General features: G+C 38.7%; 1 long non-coding RNA gene and 1 other non-coding gene across 2 annotated transcripts in view; one reads left to right on the forward strand and one right to left on the reverse strand.

Annotated features, from left to right (window-relative positions):
* LOC138441475 (uncharacterized) overlaps positions 1 to 19,843 on the reverse strand; it is a 48,707-nt gene that overhangs the window by 20,585 nt on the left and 8,279 nt on the right. The window contains exons 3-5 of the long non-coding RNA XR_011257352.1: positions 11,139 to 11,294; positions 9,073 to 9,160; positions 7,277 to 8,200 (exon numbers count right to left, since the gene is read on the reverse strand). This is a non-coding gene — a long non-coding RNA (uncharacterized lncRNA). The remainder of the gene's footprint in view (positions 1 to 7,276; positions 8,201 to 9,072; positions 9,161 to 11,138; positions 11,295 to 19,843) is intronic.
* TRNAF-AAA (transfer RNA phenylalanine (anticodon AAA)) lies at positions 3,479 to 3,550 on the forward strand. Its single transcript has one exon. It is a non-coding gene; the product is annotated as a tRNA-Phe (tRNA).

Here is a 19,843-nt window from a genome sequence, read left to right on the forward strand (position 1 = left end):
CTTTAAAACTAAAACACATCTTCTGCTTTGTGAACGTTGCAGAATCAAGGTAGCCTGGGTGGAGACCAACCCTGGATTTCAATAGACGTGTGGTAAGTTCCCAGAAGGGTTTCTAAAGGGCATCAGGAAAGAAAGTAGGAGATACTGAGGGACTGCTCCAAATATTTTTTTTACATGAAAATAAGTAGTCTGTAGGATTGAAAACTTACATCCCAAGAATAATACTGAATACCCTTTATTATAAGCTCATACAGTTAGCATTTAGAAGTATTAAATGTCTTTTAATACTTAATCAATATTAAAAAGGGAATTACATAAAAGCATATGTATATAAAAAAATTAAAAAACAAACTGAAAATGGATTGAAGACTTAGGTGTAAAACCTGAAGCCATAAAACTAAAAGAAAATATAGGCAATACATTCTTTGACAGCAGCCTCGGCTATATTTTTTTTAGATATGTCTCCTCAGACAAGGGTGAAAAAAAACAAAAATAAACATATGAGACTGCAGCAAATTAAAAAGATTTTACACTGTGAAGGAAGCTATCCACAAAAAGAAAAGTGAGGGACTTCCCTGAGCATCCACTGGCTAAGATTCACACTCTAAATGCAGGAGACCCTGGTTCAACTCCTGGTTAGGGAACTAGATCCCACATGTCACAACTAAAGTTGCATGCTGCAACTAAAAAATCCCACAGGCTGCAATGAAGACTGAAGGTCCTGCATGCCACAATTAAGACCCATTGCAGCCAAACAAATAAATAAAAATAAATATTAAAAAAATAAACAAGCAAAAAAAAAGAAAAAACTGAAAAGGCAGCCTACTGTATGGGAGTAGATATTTGCAAATGATATATCTGATAAGGGATTAATGTATAAATAACTCATACAACATACTAAAAAACCCAAACAGCTCAATTAAAAAATGGGCAGAGGACCTGAATGGGCATTTTTTCCAAAGAAGACACACAGGTGACCACCAAATGCTCAACATCACTTATCATCAGAAAAATGCAAATCAAAACCATGATGAAATATCACCTCATATCTGTCAGAATGGCTATTATCAAAAAGACAACAAACAAGTGTTGGCTAGAATGAGGAGAAAAGGGAATCCTCGTACATTGTTGGTGGGATGCAAGTTGACTCAGCCAGTATAGAAAACACTTGGAGTTTCCTCAAAAAATTAAAAATGGAACCACCATATAATCCAGCAATTCCACTGTTGGGTATTTATCCAAAGAAAACAAAAATGCTAATTCTAAAACATATGCCTCCCTGTGTTCATTGCACCATTATTCACAACAGCCAAGATATGAAAGCAAACTAAGTATCCACCAATAGATGAATGGATATATATCACATCTCCTTTATCTATTTTATATATATATATATATTTATATATATATATGTATATACATATTACTTAGCTATAAAAGTGAACAAAACTTTGCCATTCGGAAAAACATGGATGAATCTCATAGGGTATTATCCTAAGCAAAATAAGATAGAAAAATACAAATATAATATTTCACTTCTATGTGGAATCTACAAAACGAATGAACAGACATAACAAAACAGAAACAGAGTCATAGATACAGAGAACATACAGGTAGTAGCCAGAGGAGACGCGTGTAAAGGGGGCTTAGTGAAATAGGTGAGATTAAGAGACACAAATTTCCAGTTATAAAATAAATGAGTCATTGGGATGAAATGTACAGCATGGGGAATATAGTCAATAATCATGTATTATCTTTGTATGGTGACGGGTGATAACTAGACTTATCAGGGTTATCATTTTGTAAGGTACAGAAATGTTGAATTACTATGTTGTACGTCAGAAACTAACATAGAGCGGTAGATCAAGTATACTTTAAACATAAACTCACAGAAAAAGAGATCAAGTTTGAGGCAGGGAGAAAAAGGAAACTGGATGAAAGTGGTCAAAAGATACAAACTTTAGTTATAAGCTAAGTACTAGGGATATAATGCACAAGGTGATTAATTTGATGAGCACCGCTCATCACATTAAAGTTGCTAAGAGAAATTCTAAGAGTGTTCATCACAAGGAATTTTTCTTCATTTCTTTTGCATCTATGTGAGATGATGGATGCTCACTGAACTTGTTGTGGTCATCATTTCATGATTATTTAAGTCAAATCATCTTGCTGTACACCTTAAACTTACACAGTACTGTGGGTCAACTATATCTCAAAAGAACTGGAAAAAAAATGAATACAATAATGATTTCATTATTTTTCACTCTTTCAGCAAACCTTTGTTGAAGGCATTTTTGTGACAAGTAGTTCCCTAGATTCTGGAGATCAAATGAATAATTTGGGCAGAGTCATTGGGGTAGCGTGTGTGCTCAGTCGTGTCCAACTCTTTGCAACTTCACAAACTATAGCTTTCCAGGCTCCTCTGGCAAGAATCCTGAAGGTGGTTACCATTTCCTCTTCCAGGGAATCTACTCAACCCAGAGATACCCATGTCTATGGTGTCTCTTGCAATGAAGGTGGATTCTTTACCTCTGAGCCACGGGGGAAGACCAGTTGGGGCAGATAAAGTCAAAAACAGATTAGCGGACAAACTGGACAATGCAGGAATTCAGTAGTATTTTGAAGATGCTATGGAAATTCAAGGAGGGCACACAACTCAGTACTGGAGGAACAGAGGCACCTACTGGGAGAATGATATTAATCTGAAGCTTAGTGGATAGCGGGAAACCAGATGAAGTGTGTGCATGGAGTAAGGGAATTTCAGGCAGAAGGAAGAGCATGATAAAAGACACAGAGGTGAGAAGTGGCACAGTGATTCAGCTTTATTTTTTATTTAGCTGCACCAAGCAGGGACTCTCCATCAGGGATGGAACCTGTGTCCCCAGCACTGGGAGTGCACAGTCTTAACCACTGGACCACCAAGGTAGCCCCTAACTCAGCTTTAGATTCTTACCTGAAAGGTATTATAGATGGGAATAAAGCGAGGAAGTTGGAGACCTCCAAATGTTCAATGGTATAGTAAGGAGAGGGCAACTGGAGTGTTTTGCCCCAGGGGCAGGCAAAAAGGGAGTATACTTTCTATGGGGTATTTGAAAGCAATAATGACTAAATTGGGAACAATTCTAAACAGTAATAAAACACTCTCCTCTTTCAAGGTGGGCACCCCCACTGAATGCATTCTGCATGTTTTTCCTGAAAATCTGGGGCCAGGAAGAGACATAGTTAGCTTCCTGATCTGTGCAGATACCAGATGCTGGTGGCAAAAATAGCTCAGTGAGAGGATCTTTTGTTATACCTTCACTCCCATCCCATCCAGTAAACATTCTCAGAGCATTAAGCACTTTTCCTTGATAACTTTAGCAGTTTATAATCATGTCTACCAAATGAATGAGAGACGGACAGAGAAACAAAAATGCAGGAGAAAGGCTTCCAGAAGATATATACAGAGTTTGGGACTAGTTAAGTTGTTATTACCACTTCCCTGGTGGCTCAGATGGTAAAGCGTCTGCCTAAAATGTGGGAGACCCAGGTTCGATCCCTGGGTTGGGAAGATTCTCTGGAGAAGGAAATGGCAACTCACTCCAATACTCTTGCCTGGAAAATCCCATGGACGGTGGATCGTGGTAGGCTACAGTCGATGGGGTCGTAGAGTTGGACACGACTGAGTGACTTCATTTTCTTTCTTTAAGTTGTTATTAGCTTGTGAGAGATCAAGAGGAGATATATAGCAACTGGACATTGATTTTGGGCTGGAACTGTAGATTTGGGAGTCATTAGCTTAGAGAAGGTAGTCAAATCTTTGGGAGTGAAAGAGGTAACCTGGTAAAACTGAGAAAGATAGTGGGCCAAAGATGGAACACTGGGAAGTTGAATATTTCGTAGGCAAAAGATGGAATAACAGTTCAAGAAAGAGATGGTAAAGGGATACTCAGAGGCCTAAGAAGAATCTGGATGGAACAAAATTGTGGCAAAACTTTCCAGGACCAAGGGGAGAAAGAGAATTTGAGGTAATTCCAAAGAGTTAAATATTAGCAAGTGTCCTTGAGGAAAGAAGTCAAACTCATATCTGTGTTGGGGGATGAGATGGCTAGACTGTTAGAATTCAACAGCAAAACCCCAGAAGGAGTTGGGAATTACAGACTCTCATAGCATGGCTTAAGTGGATCTGCGGTTTTGCTACCCAAGTCCCATACTGAGCTAGGGAGGTGACAAGATCTCAGAGTTTACCCTCAGCCCAGTGTGTAAGAGAGTAAAGTGGACATGGCCCAGTGTGGTTCAGGAACCCAGTGAGAGTCCCCCTTGACTTAAAAACAGCATGTGCCCAGCGAAGAGACTCACTAGACCAGTAAAGACAGGGTCTTGGATAATGACCAAAGACCAGGTGGGATGAGGCACATTTCAAAGACACCATTATTCCAAGGGGTGAGGCCCAGATGTGCCTCACATGTGACTCAGCGTTACTTAAGACTGGGCCCTCGACCCTTGCCTCCACTTAAATCTCAGAAAAACTCACATTATTTAAGCTTTTGTCACCAGGTAGAATAATAACAAAAACTAAAAATTAAGTTCCAGGTATAGAAAAACAACGGAGAAGTCAATGGCACCCCACTCCAGTACTCTTGCCTGGAAAATCCCATGGACAGAGGAGCCTGGTAGGCTGCAGTCAATGGGGTCGTGAAGAGTTGGACATGACTGAACAACTTCACTTTCCCTTTTCACTTTCATGCATTGGAGAAGGCAATGGCAACCTACTCCAGTGTTCTTGCCTGGAGAATCTCAGGGACGGGGGAGCCTGGTGGGCTGCCGTCTATGGGGTCGCACAGAGTCGGACACGACTGAAGTGACTTAGCAGCAGCAGCAGCAGCAGCATAGAAAAACAAAGTCACATTTCTTACATACTTTGCTCTGTAAGATGGAGTCTGTATGTTTATTATATAGAAAAATAACAACATAAACTTCATAAATCTGAGACTCACTGAGGCTTTTCTCTATATATTTCATTTAAAGAAGGAAGAACTATACAAAAAAGATCTTCACGACCCAGATAATCATGAAGGTGTGATCACTCATCTAGAGCTAGACATCCTGGAATGTGAAGTCAAGTGGGCCTTAGAAAGCATCACTATGAACAAAGCTAGTGGAGGTGATGGAATTCCAGTGGAGCTGTTTCAAATCCTGAAAGATGATGCTGTGAAAGTGCTGCACTCAATATGCCAGCAAATTTGGAAAACTCAGCAGTGGTCTCAGGACTGGAAAAGGTCAGTTTTCATTCCAATCCCAAAGAAAGGCAATGCAAAAGAATGCTCAAACTACCGCAAAATTGCAGTCATCTTACATGCTAGTAAAGTAATGCTCAAAATTCTCCAAGCCAGGCTTCAGCAATATGTGAACCGTGAACTTCCAGATGTTCAAGCTGGTTTTAGAAAAGGCAGAGGAACCAGAGATCAAATTGCCAACATCCGTTGGATCATCGAAAAAGCAAGAGAGTTCCAGAAAAACATCTATTTCTGCTTTATTGACTGTGCCAAAGCCTTTGACTGTGTGGATCACAATAAACTGTGGAAAATTCTGAAAGAGATGGGAATACCAGACCACCTGACCTACCTCTTGAGAAATCTGTATGCAGGTCAGGAAGCAACAGTTAGAACTGGACATGGAACAACAGACTGGTTTCAAATAGGAAAAGGAGTGTGTCAAGGCTGTATATTGTCACCCTGCTTATTTAACTTCTATGCAGAGTACATCATGAGAAACGCTGGGCTGGAAGAAGCACAAGCTGGAATCAAGATTGCCAGGAAAAATATCAATAACCTCAGATATGCAGATGACACCACCCTTGTGGCAGAAAGTGAAGAGGAACTAAAAAGCCTCTTGATGAAAGTGAAAGAGGAGAGTGACAAAGTTGGCTTAAAGCTCAACATTCAGAAAACGAAGATCATGGCATCTGGTCCCATCACTTCATGGGAAATAGATGGGGAAACAGTGGAAACAGTGTCAGACTTTATCTTTTTGGGCTCCAAAATCACTGCAGATGGTGACTGCAGCCTTGAAATTAAAAGACGCTTACTTCTTGGAAGAAAAGTTATGACCAACCTAGATAGCATATTCAAAAGCAGAGACATTATTACTTTGTTGACTAAGGTCCGTCTAGTCAAGGCTATGGTTTTTCCTGTGGTCATGTATGGATGTGAGAGTTGGACTATGAAGAAGGCTGAGTGCCGAAGAATTGATGCTTTTGAACTGTGGTGTTGGAGAAGACTCTTAAGGGTCCCTTGGACTGCAAGGAGATCCAATCAGTTCATTCTGAAGGAGATCAGCCCTGGGATTTCTTTGGAAGGAATGATGCTAACGCTGAAACTCCAATACTTTGGCCACCTCATGTGAAGAGTTGACTCATTGGAAAAGACTCTGATGCTGGGAGGGATTAAGGGCAGGAGGAGAAGGGGACGACAGAGGATGAGATGGCTGGATGGCATCGCTGACTCGATGGACGTGAGTCTGAGTGAACTCCGGGAGTTGGTGATGGACAGGGAGGCCTGGCGTGCTGCGATTCATGGGGTTACAAAGAGTCGGACATGACTGAGCGACTGAACTGAACTGAATGCAAACAGCTAAAAAGAATGCAAATAAAATTCTGAGCTTTAAGTTGCATTGCTCAAAAACCTTCACAGAGGATCCATTTCTAACCCCCAGGAACATTCTTCTTCTGCCTTCTTCTCTGTTCTACGTTATCTTCACACCCCATAGTACTTTGGATCCTCTCATTTACACCTCTACCTACCCAAAACTTTTTTCCTACAGTTTGCAGTGATATTTTGCTTTCTAAATTTCCTAATCTTTCTAACTTAGTTCTTTAATAGATCTGTTTAACTTCCCTTTCCTTCTTTATCTCCTCCTCTTTTTTCTTTCTTCCTCCCTCCCAAGGTAGAGAAGGACTGTGAATCTACGCAGGCAAAGAGAGCAACCTTTTTATGAGAGGGTAGTTGGGAAATAGAAAACTAAAGGTTAATTTCTTGGAACCTCCCTGGTGGTCCAGTGGCTAAGACTCTGTGCTGCCAGTGCAGGAGACTTGGGTTTGCTCTCTGTCCAGGGAACTAGCTCACAAAAGCTGCATTAGGGTTCATGTGGCACAACTAAAGATCCCACATGTGGCCACAAAGACCCTGAGGGCCAAAGACCCGGTACAGCCAAATAAACACATATTAACAAATAAAAATACTTTCTAACCACATCTCAAGAAAATATGAATAAGCAAAAAGAGAAAGATGTAAATTACCTGAAATTCCACTCCTGTAAACATGTTGATATACCTTCAGACTTTTCCCTATTTATAACACACAACATATAAATGACAAAAAATGACCTTGTAAAATTACATATATGGTTTTGGAGCCCCTCAACATTCAAGCACCTTAACTATATTATGAATGTCTTTCTCTCTTAGGCTTTATATGCACATCAGTAATTTTAGGAGCTACATGGTATTCCACTGTTTGAATATGCTATAATTTATGAACGTTGTTTCCATTATAAGACACTTGGGTTGTTTCCCTTGTGTGTGTGTGTGTTAGTTGCTTAGTCGTGTCCGACTCTTTGAACCCCATAGATCATAGCCCAACAGGCCCCTCCGTCCATGGGATTCTCCAGGCAAGAACATGGGAGTGGGTTGCCATTTCCTTCTCCAAGCAAAACTATAGAAAGAAAGTGAAGTTGCTCAGTCGTGTCTGACTCTGCGACCCCATGCACTGTAGCCTACCAGGCTCCTCTGTCCATGGAACTCTCCAGGCAAGAATATTGGAGTGGGTTGCCAGTTCCTTCTCCAGTTTCCCTTGTTACCCAATTATAAACATTATTGTTTTCCTTTGTTCACTTGTGCAGTAATTTGCATATGATCAACTACCAGGTGTGAAAATTCTGTTCAGAGGTGCACATACTGCATTCATTTTCTAGGGTTGCTGAAACAAAGTATCACAACATGAATGGTTTAAACAAGAGAAATGTACTGTCTCACGGTTCTGGAGGCCTGAAGTCCAAGATGAAGGTGTCGGCAGGCTTGATTTCTTCTGGGGACCATGGGGAGAATCTGCTCCATGCCTCTCCTAGCTTCTGCTTGTTTGTTGGCAATCTTTGGTGTTCCTTGGCTTCTGCTCCGTCACCCCAATCTTGGCATTAATCTCCACATGGCCCTCTCCCTGCATGCCTGTTCATGTCCAAATTTCCCCTTTTTATAAGGTCACAAGTCATATTGCACTAGGCCACCACCCTACTCCTACGGCCTCATCTATAATGACCCTATTTCCTAATAAGGTGACATTTAGATAACAGATGTGAAAACCAACATACAAACTTAAGAGGACACAATTCAACCCATGTATCTTTAATACTTTCAATATATGTTTAATAAATTTTTAGAGTGCATCTCTGAGAGATGTAAATGAGGTAGCATTGCCAGGATTTCGGGTGACTGATTATAATCAGGAAAGGAATCAGAAGAAAGGAATAGTGTTGGGTGATTTCTGAATATTGGCCATGAGCAACTGAATAAAATACAGGAAAAGTATACTGTGAGAAGGAGTTTGCTTGGTGGTTATGCTTCAGAGAAACTGAGTCTGAAGCCTTATGGAACCAACAAGTGGAAATGCCTAATCAGTAGCTATATGTGTGGGTCTGGAGTTTAGGAAAGACATAAATTTGTGAATCATCACTACTAAAGTGGAAGTTGAAAGTCATGAAGATGGGTGAAATCATCCACTAAAGTCACCCAGAAACATGAGATAGAAAGAGGACCAAGGGCAGAATCCTAGGAATCCCAATATTTAAAGGATGTTGAGAACATTTAGTGCTTAGATCCCTTCCCTGTCCTTTACTGCTTACCTCTGTATCAGAAGTACACACAAGTACGGTGAGTTCTAAAGAAAAGCATGGGTTCTTAACACAAAATTCGGGATGATAGCTACCTCTGGGTGGAAATAGGCAGGTGATTACAAACTACAGTGTCTCTGAAGGAAAGGACTGTGCTTCTCTGGAATATATAATCAAGGACCTGAGTTAAGTGAATTCATAAAAGCCTACCTGAGGTAAGGGTGCCTAGTGGCTTGCTGAAGAACAAAATTAACTGCAACAATGCTTCTCATGCCGGAGCACGGATCCCCATCAATCGCTGTGAGATACAACAGTAACTGCAGTCATAGATTTTTTAATAATTAAAAATACAACTTCATGCAACTAAAAACAAAGGACTGATCATTGGAATTTTTGTACCCCTAAAAGAAAGATCAATACTTTTACAAGCTTAGTCTCATTCAGATAGAATTTGGAGGCTTTCAATCTTCTTTATTAATAGCAATATTTTAGAAGGTAAAATTATGTGTTTCTGGATTGTTTTTGTGAACTTGCCAACAACAAAAATACTGTAATTACCCTACCTACAAAAGGAATGAAATGGAATCAATCAACTTTTAATTTATAAATTACAAATTTTAATTTGTAAAATTTAAAAAGTAAACACTTCATTTTCATATTTAAATACTCTACAGTTATAAAACAATACCTTAAGAATTAGTATAATTATTATAAGTCTATCTTCCATTTGAGTCTTAGAATGACTGCTTAATATGAATGATACTAAAAGAGAAAATATCCAAATTACTTTAGGAGAAAGTAAAGATGCATTTTTTCTATGATTCTGACCTTCAAAAATAGACTCATTAGAAGGTGGATCATCACTTCTGTTTTCAAGTTGTGTCGACAAAAACCAAAATCCAGAACTTGTCTAAGAGATATTTATTGTTGCAGTAAAGGATGGGCTGGGCCATGCTGTGAATTAGTAAAAGACACTGAATTATATTTAAAATGAATTTTGTTATTTGAACTTCACCTCAATAAAAAAAATTGTCAATATACTATGAAATCTCATTGTCTGAAGCATTCATTATATTCAGTCCCAATAGCCTGTCCATGTTTTCTTTTTCTATATCAGCAGCCCATTCTCTCATCTTCTCTAACCTTTCCTGTTTATTAAGTTCATTTTTTCTTTCTTTTCATTCTTTAGCTTCCCATGAAAGTATGGTATGCTTTCCTAAGGATAGGCACTTTGATCCAAACCATCTTTTATTGCCGCCTTGAATTATACACTAGCCAATGTATATTTTAAGGCTGTTTTGATTGCAGCTACTTGCAACTGAGTATGTTCTGGTGCATTTTTTCAAAGATCAAGTCTCTCTTGTAATGTCAAACTTGTTCCTAATGCTTAGATCTCTCCTCAGAATATCTCTTTTAGCCCCAAGAGCTGGATATTTCCATGCGTTTATCATCGGCCACTGGTTTTTGTGTTTACAGTGATTTGCTCTCAATCTAGTATATTAATAATCTGACTATTTTCTCTTTTAGTTTCATTGCTATTAGTTAAGAGATATAGAAGTGCTCACGTGGAAGTATAATTCTCAGAATGTTTTAGAAATATATATTATATGAATAGGAGTTTTATTAGTAAATTGCTTCCTTTTGTTTTTCAATTTCTACATAAAGTATGCTATTTTTTGATGTTGCTGTTTAACAAGTCTCTTCTATTGATACTGGAAAACACAATAATTTTGTCCTCTGAAGTATTCTTCAGTGTTTTCTTTAGTTTTTCTGTTATAGTTATGATTACACAATTGCTCAAATGAAAGTTCAACAGAACTATAATTTTAAAATTAGTGTGTATAAATTTATGTAAACGTGAATGCCATTTTTTCCTGTCTCTAGACAGCATGAAGACATTTCCATTGTGCATGTTTACTTTAAAGTCCCTGATAACATGAACTGTAGTTGTAATTGCATATGTAAAACTCAGTTGAAAGACATTTGAAATTCAAAGTCTGGTTTTCTATACCAGTGGCTGAATTTACTCTAGTGAAAGACTAATACACTTATCAAAACAAATTCTGGCTAAAAACAAGCTGTGTTAAAATAATTTCCTCTTCTGTATGACTTAGAAGAGGTAATCTAGGAAACAGCTACATTCTTAATTTTCTTATGTCAATTATGCTATATAGATTCTTGGTGATTTGGGTTTTCTTTTACCTTCTGATTAAAGACACAATATACCTTTAAAATGAAGGGAAAATGTCTGCCTGCTACGTACTTCAAAGACTTACCATGCACACTGACAATTAAGATTGGAATTTCCCTCTGCAGGAGACTTGGGAGAAGCAGGCAACAGATGTGCTTACACTCAGGTTCTCTCTCTCCCATATGCATTCCCTCCTTCAAAGGAATCTTGTCTTCCTTCTGCCAACTGGTAGTTTGTGTCACTGCAGGTGTCCAACAGATGTTGAGTGAGTTAAACTCCAGTTTGAACCCATGCATGCTCAGTTGCTTCAGTCGTGTCCAACCCTTTGTGACCCCATGGACTATAGCTTGCCAAACTGCTCTGTTCATGGGATTTTACAGGCAAGATTACTGGAGTGGGTTGCCATTTCCTCCTCCAGGGAATCTTCCTGACCCAAGGATTGAACCTACGTCTCCTGCGGCTCCTGCACTGCAGGTTGATTCTTTACCACTGAGCCAGCAGGGAAGCCACAGATACTAAATTTGAACCCATAGATACTAATTAATTTTTTATGATGTTTTAAAGACTAAAAGATACCAAAAACTACATTTTCCCCCATAAATGAATTATAAATGCAATAATAGCATTCTAAGTGTTTGGAAGGGGTACTTAAAATTTTCCTTCTGAATGGTGTGATTAAAAAAATTTCCACACCCAAGTTATGGATTATTTCAATTCCAACATGATAAAATACAAGGAAATACAAAGAAAGTTTAAAAATTCATAATGAAGATATATAACAGTATAGAAGAATACTGGGGGAGGCAGAATAAAAGGTTAAAAAGGCATACTCCAAAGCTTTGCTGTCCAGTTCAGTAGCCATGAGCTACATGTGGCTACTGTGCACTTGAATATGGTTAATATGAACTGAGATGTGCCCTGAGTATAAAAGACACAATGAATTTCAAAGACTTGGTATGAAGAAAAGCATGTATGGTATGAAGATTTGGTAGGAAGAAAAGAAATATCTCATTAATTTTTGATATTAATTACATTTGAAATGATAATATTTTGGATACCCTGGTTTGAATAAAAATACTATTAAAATGGATATTTCCTATTTTTACTGGTTCTATGTGATTACTGGAAAATTAAAAATTATACATATATGGCTCAAAATATGTATGTTTCTATTGGATAATGCTGCTCTAGAGTCAAACTGCTTGTGTGCAAATCTTCCACTAATCCCTTGGTGTGTCATTATTATGTCTTGGTTTCCTTATCTGCACAACAGGGGTAATGATAATACTTAACCTGGGAAAGGCATTTCTTAGACATATTGATATGGGCATGTGTCAGTGATGAGTAACTTAATATTAAGGGAAACAACAGAATGATCAAAGAGTGAGCACTTCAGAGAACAGACTTGGAAATGGGATATAACTGAGAAATGGAAGGATCATTGGAGCAGCTTATTAAAGCACACAAACAAAACCAAAGAGCAATTCTAAGCAATATTTGAAGATTCATTTCTCATGGTCATGAAAGCATCATGTTCAAGTTAGTGGATACAGAAGACATCTGGAAGGAATAGTACCAGATGTCAGATGTGCTGACCATTGATTAGAAACAAAAATCAATACGACTGAAAAGCAATGCTAATGATACATCTGAGACTGTTTATTGGAGTCCTAAGGTTTCATTCTCCAGCCTTGTTGAGGAGGCAAAAACTGAGTTAAACTGTGGTTAAATGTAGAACATCAAGTAATGAATTGTGGTTTTAAACAGACTGCTGCCAGTGATTTTCTCAAACAATGAGCAAACTACAGAATATACATTCTGCCCTTTGTTGTCTTGGGACAAACAAACAAACAAACAAACAAACCAAACCCAGTCTGACAACCATAAGGTTATGAGAATTAAATGAAATAATATACCTAAGGTGCTTATATGAATAAATAATAGCTGTTATCACCGTTATTGCTAATTAGGAATATTATTATGGGAAAGTAATGATGAGAAAGAAGAGTTATAGATTCACTACATCAAAAAGAGAATAGTAATGTGACTCACTTCAAAACTGGAGCTATTCACATGAAATCAAATTCTGAGGGGCAATTTTAAGAAAAAAAATAATCGAGAGATTTATGTTAATTTAAAATATATCCATATTTGAGAGCTGTGAACTAATTTGGAACTGTTTAATATTTCTTTCTATGTTAGTAACAGTGATAGCATAAAATATATTTGCAGGTGGTAGAATTTAAAATTTGTGTAAATCCTGTTTGGCAGGTCCTCAAGAAGTTAAACATAGAGTTACCATATGACCCAGAAAATTCCACTTCTGGGCATCTACCCAAATGAATTGAAAATAAGTATGTCCACACAACGACTTGTACACAAATGTCTATAGCAGCATATCTAAATGGTCAACACATGGAAACAACAGAAATGTCCATCAATTGATGAATAAATAAACAAAAAGTGGCATAGCCACACAATGGAATCATAAAAAGGAACAAAATACTAATACACATGAGTATATGGATAAACCTTTAAAACACTGTTAAGTGAAAGAAGCTGGACATAAATGCCCATACAGTGCATAATTCCATTTATACTAAATGTCCATCATAGGCAAAACCATTGAGACAGAAACCAAATTAGTGGCTGCCAAGGGCTAGAGGTAGGGGGAAACAGAATAACCCAACCCCAGAACTTCTCAGGGTGATGGAAAATTTTCAGATTAGATAATGGTGATGGTTGTGAATATACCAAAATCCACTGAATTGTATAATTTAAAATGGTGAACTTTATGGTGTTAAAAAAATGTAAATACTCATTCAAATAAAATAAAATAAAATTAGTGTGTATCCAAAGAGCTGATAGAGAGGATGAAAATGAATGATTTGCTTACTGATAAAATGTAACTATCACTGAAGAATAGAGTAGATAAATGAATACTGAATTAATCAGAATGTGAAGAAGAGAAAAAGAATAATACTGAGACCTGTCGGAAAGAGAATTGATACCCTTACCAATCAGTGTAGAAGATACTTCAGGAGTGGCTGTTTGACCTACAGGGAGGCTATCTTCCTTAAGAACCCTCCCCAGTAGTCAGGGGCAGGCTTAGGCAGAAATTGATGCCCCTGAAGGAGTTGACTGGTCCAGAGATAGACATATGACCTAAGTTATGCCATCAAGATCTGAACCCAGGATTTTGGAATTTGAAGCTAAGTGATATTAGAGACCGAAAATTATATAAATAGTAGCACTCTAAGGATAAAGGTCCATGAATTTATTGCAAAAGATCTTAAACTTGCCTTGGTACTTGGTTCAGCAACATTCAATTAATACCCTCTGTCAGGTACTATGCCCTTGCAATATTTTGCTTCTTCCCCACACCAGTCCCCACTTTTTTAGCACAAGCTAGCCTGATTAGGCTTCTATTAGGTAAAACCATAAATAATATTTCAAAACAAATCACTTGAGATAATATTTATATAGCATTAAGGAAAAAAGTACCAACTTCATGTCATCAATGAAATTTTAAATACTAAATGTAAATACTCTATGACATTTATTTCAATATGAATAATAAAGTTCTGGAAATTTCAGGAAAGATAAACATAGGCATGAGAGAAGTAACAAAAGCTATTAATAAAAAAGAACATGATTTTTCCATTTAGTTTTATGATAATGCAGTAGGTGATCCTTATAATTCTAATTTTGAAAGTGAAAGATTGATGGAAATCATGACACACATAGGTCCATGGGTGGCTGTTTGAGAACTACTGAATTAAAACCTAAAGATTTAAAATACAGAATTTAAAAGCATATTTTGGTTATTCAGTTAGCTCATTTTTATAAACAGGGATTGAAGTAGTAGAAATTGATTACCTCAAAGTCAGGAGGATAATTCAAAGCCTGCTTCCAGAATCCCCTGACTAATGCTCTTTGGGCACAAATATATTGTTAAAGAAATGTTTCCTGACAATTAGAAGTGTAATGATTAAAACAATGGTAACCTATTCATTACAACTTACTGGTAATCAAAGCTTGCTTATAAATGTTTAGATTGTAACAGCCTAGACATTTCATTAACATCTATTGCAAGTTTGAGAAATATTAATTTATCTACTTATGAGTCACTGTGGATATAAAAAACAAATCAAACTGCCCTCATAATTTGAAATACTGCAACAGAATAACAATTTGATGTTCTTGTTTAAGACTTCAAATTGAATGTTTATTAGGTAGCAGTTGGCAACCCACTCCAGCACTCTTGCCTGGAAAATCCTATGGAGGGAGGAGCCTGGTGGGCTGTAGTCCATGGGGTCGCTAAGAGTTGGACATGATTGAGCGACTTCACTTTCACTTTTCACTTTCATGCATTGGAGAAGGAAACGGCAACCCACTCCATTGTTCTTGCCAGGAGAATCCCAGGGACACGGGGGTCTGGCAGGCTGCTATATGGGGTCGCACAGAGTCAGACATGACTGAAACGACTTAGCAGCAGTAGCAGCAGCAACAGCAGTATATCGTACAAAATTTTTCATCTCAGAAATAGTTCATTAGTCTAGAATTTGTTGGTTAGGGACATTTATAATTATTCCTCCTGTGACTGAGACAATATGGTCTCCTATGCATATTACTTTGGTTGTAAACCAGAAGCAAAGGTTTTACAGTTAACACTCTGCATGGGTAACTGCCTGCAAGGATACTGTACTGTGAACCTAGAATTTTTCTAAGAGGATACATCTCATGTTAAGTGTTCTTAATTCAACTTAAAAATTAAACCTATTTTTAATATATATATGTATACATACATGTATACATATGTACATGAATGTGGAGATACATATACATACATGTCTCCATGTTCAAGGTCAGGAGAGGTTGTGGTGAGGAGATACCCCTCATCCAAGGTAAGGAGCAGTGGCTGCGCTTTGCTGGAGCAGCCGTGAAGAAATACCCCACGACCACGGTAAGAGAAACCCAAGTTAGATGGTAGGTGTTGCAAGAGGGCATCAGAGGGAAGACACACTGAAACCATAATCACAGAAAACTAGTCAATCTAATCACACTAGGACCACAACCTTGTCTAACTCAATGAAACTAAGCCATGCCCTGTGGGGCCACCCAATGTGGGCAGGTCATGGTGGAGAGGTCTGACAGAATGTGGTCCACTGGAGAAGGGAATGGCAAACCACTTCAGTATTCTTGCCTTGAGAACCCCATGAACAGTATGAAAAGGCAAAATGATAGGATACTGAAAGAGGAACTCTCCAGGTCAGTAGGTGCCCAATATGCTGCTGGAGATCAGTGGAGAAATAACTCCAGAAAGAATGAAGGGATGGAGCCAAAGCAAAAACAACACCCAGTTGTGGATGTGACTGGTGATAGAAGCAAGGTCCAATGCTGTAAAGAGCAATATTGCATAGGAACCTGGAATGTTAGGCCCATAAATCAAGGCAAATTGAAAGTGGTCAAACAGGAGATGGCAAGAGTGAACGTTGACATTCTAGGAATCAGTGAACTAAAATGGACTGGAATGGGTGAATTTAACTCAGATGACCATTATATCTACTACTGCGGGCAGGAATACCTTAGAAGAAATGGAGTAGCCATCATGGTCAACAAAAGAGTCCGAAATGCAGTACTTGGATGCAATCTCAAAAACACAGAATGTGGATCTCTGTTTGTTTCCAAGGCAAACCATTCAATAACACAGTAATCCAAGTCTATGCCCCAACCAGTAATGCTGAAGAAGCTGAAGTTGAATGGTACTGTGAAGACCTACAAGACCTTTAAGAACTAACACCCAAAAAAGATGTCCTTTTCATTATAGGGGACTGGAATGCAAAGTAGGAAGTCAAGAAACACCAGGAGTAACAGGGAAATTTGGCTTTGGAATACGGAATGAAGCAGGGCAAAGGTTAATAGAATTTTGCCAAGAGAACTCACAGGTCATAGCAAACACCCTCTTCCAACAACACAAGAGAAGACTCTACACACGGACATCACCAGATGGTCAACACTGAAATCAGATTGATTATATTCTTTGCAGCCAAAGATGGAGAAGCTCTATACAGTCAGCAAAAACAAGACTGGGAGCTGACTGTGGCTCAGATCATGAGCTCCTTATTGCCAAATTCAGACTTAAATTGAAGAAAGTAGGGAAAACAGCTAGACCATTCAGGTATGACCTAAATCAAATCCCTTATGATTATACAGTGGAAGTGAGATATAGATTTAAGGGACTAGATCTGATAGACAGAGTGCCTGATGAACTATGGACAGAGGTTTGTGACATTGTAGAGGAGACAGGGATCCAGACCATCCCCACGGAAAAGAAATGCAAAAAAGCAAAATGGCTGTCTGGGGAGGCCTTACAAATAGCTGTGAAAAGAAGAGAAGCGAAAAGCAAAAGAGAAAAGGAAAGATATAAGCATCTGAATGCAGAGTTCCAAAGAATAGCAAGAAGAGATAAGAAAGCCTTCCTCAGCGATCAATGCAAAGAAATAGAGGAAAAGAACAGAATGGGAAAGACTAGAGATCTCTTCAAGAAAATTAGAGCTACCAAGGGAACATTTCATGCAAAGATGGGCTCGATAAAGGACAGAAATGGTATGGACCTAACAGAAGCAGAAGATATTAAGAAGACATGGCAAGAATACACAGAAGAACTATACAAAAAAGATCTTCACGACCCAGATAATCACTTGGTGTGATCACTCACCTAGAGCCAGACATCCTGGAATGTGAAGTCAAGTGGGCCTTAGAAAGCATCACTACGAACAAAGCTAGTGGAGGTGATGGAATTCCAGTAGAGCTCTTTCAAATCCTGAAAGATGGTGCTGTGAAAGTGCTGCACTCAGTATGCCAGCAAATTTGGAAAACTCAGCAGTGGTCACAGGACCGGAAAAGGTCAGTTTTCATTCCAATCCCAAAGAAAGGCGATGCCAAAGAATGCTCAAACTACTGCACAATTGCAGTCATCTCACACGCTAGTAAAGTAATGCTCAAAATTCTCTAAGCCAGGCTTCAGCAATATGTGAACCGTGAACTCCCTGATGTTCAAGCTGGTTTTAGAAAAGGCAGAGGAACCAGAGATCAAATTGCCAACATCCGCTGGATCATCGAAAAAGCAAGAGAGTTCCAGAAAAACATCTATTTCTGCTTTATTGACTGTGCCAAAGCCTTTGACTGTGTGGATCACAATAAACTGTGGAAAATTCTGAAAGAGATGGGAATACCAGACCACCTGACCTACCTCTTGAGAAATCTGTATGCAGGTCAGGAAGCAACAGTTAGAACTGGACATGGAACAACAGACTGGTTCCAAATAGGAAAAGGAGTATGTCAAGGCTGTATATTGTCACCCTGCTTATTTAACTTCTATGCAGAGTACATCATGAGAAACACTGGACTGGAAGAAGCACAAGCTGGAATCAAGATTGATATTTGGGGAAATATCAGTATCCTCAGATATGCGGATTATACCATCCTTATGGCAGAAAGTGAAGAGAAACTGAAAAGCCTCTTGATGAACGTGAAAGTGGAGAATGAAAAAGTTGGCTTAAAGCTCAACATTCAGAAAACGAAGATCATGGCACCTGGTCCCATCACTTCATGGGAAATAGATGGGGAAACAGTGGAAACAGTGTCTGATTTTATCTTTTTGGGCTCCAAAATCACTGCAGATGATGACTGCAGCCATGAAATTAAAAGACGCTTACTTCTTGGAAGGAAAGTTATGACCAACCTAGATAGCATATTGAAAAGCAGAGACATTACTTTGCCAACAATGGTCCATTTAGTCAAAGCTATGGTTTTTCCTGTGGTCATGTATGGATGTGAGTTGGACTGTGAAGAAAGCTGAGAGCCAAAGAATTGATGCTTTTGAACTGTGGTGTTGGAGAAGACTCTTGAGAGTCCCTTGGACTTCAAGGAGATCCAACCAGTCCATTCTGAAGGAGATCAACCCTGGGATTTCTTTGGAAGGAATGATGCTAACGCTGAAACTCCAGTACTTTGGCCACCTCATGAGAAGAGTTGACTCATTGGAAAATACTCTGATGCTGGGAGGGATTGGGGGGAGGAGGAAAAGGGGATGACAGACGATGAGATGGCTGGATGGCACCACCGACTCGATGGACTTGAGTTTCAGTGAACTCCGGGAGATGGTGATGGACAGGGAGGCCTGGCGTGCTGTGATTCATGGGGTCGCAAAGAGTCGGACATGACTGAGAGACTGAACTGAACTGATACATACATGTGTTTTGTTTGTATACATATATAACTTGTTTTCAAAGTGAAAAAAAATTTAAATCACTTTTTCTTAATTATAGAAGTAATGGAGACTTACTGCTTCAAGATGAGAGAGTAGTTGCATTTCTCCCCATTCCTTCTACCAAGTACAGCTAAAAACCCTGGACATTACAAAACAAATATAAGAAAACTGAAAGGTAGAGAGAAGGCAGATTGGCTAGTTACCTGGAAAGACAAGGCAGTGAGTTCTATGAGTTTTCTTTCTACTTTACATTTCTCAGATGGGGTGCTAGAGATACAGTCAACCCAGAAACGCCAGTGGGCTCAGACAAGGAAGCCCGTATTCTGTAGACAAAGAACCAGGAAAGCCACAGCCTAGCAAGGGAGAAAACATTTAGTTAATAACCACCTGTGCAGAACAGTAAACACTGAAAGCCGGAGCCTGTTGTCTGCAGAAAGTCCTATTTGCAAGGTTGGCCCTTGGCTGACATTTGGGAACTGCACCGATAGTTCCCTACACTGATATTAAACCTTCCC

The sequence above is a fragment of the Ovis canadensis genome, chromosome 5 (genome assembly GCF_042477335.2).
Source record: "Ovis canadensis isolate MfBH-ARS-UI-01 breed Bighorn chromosome 5, ARS-UI_OviCan_v2, whole genome shotgun sequence".
NCBI lineage: Eukaryota > Metazoa > Chordata > Mammalia > Artiodactyla > Bovidae > Ovis > Ovis canadensis.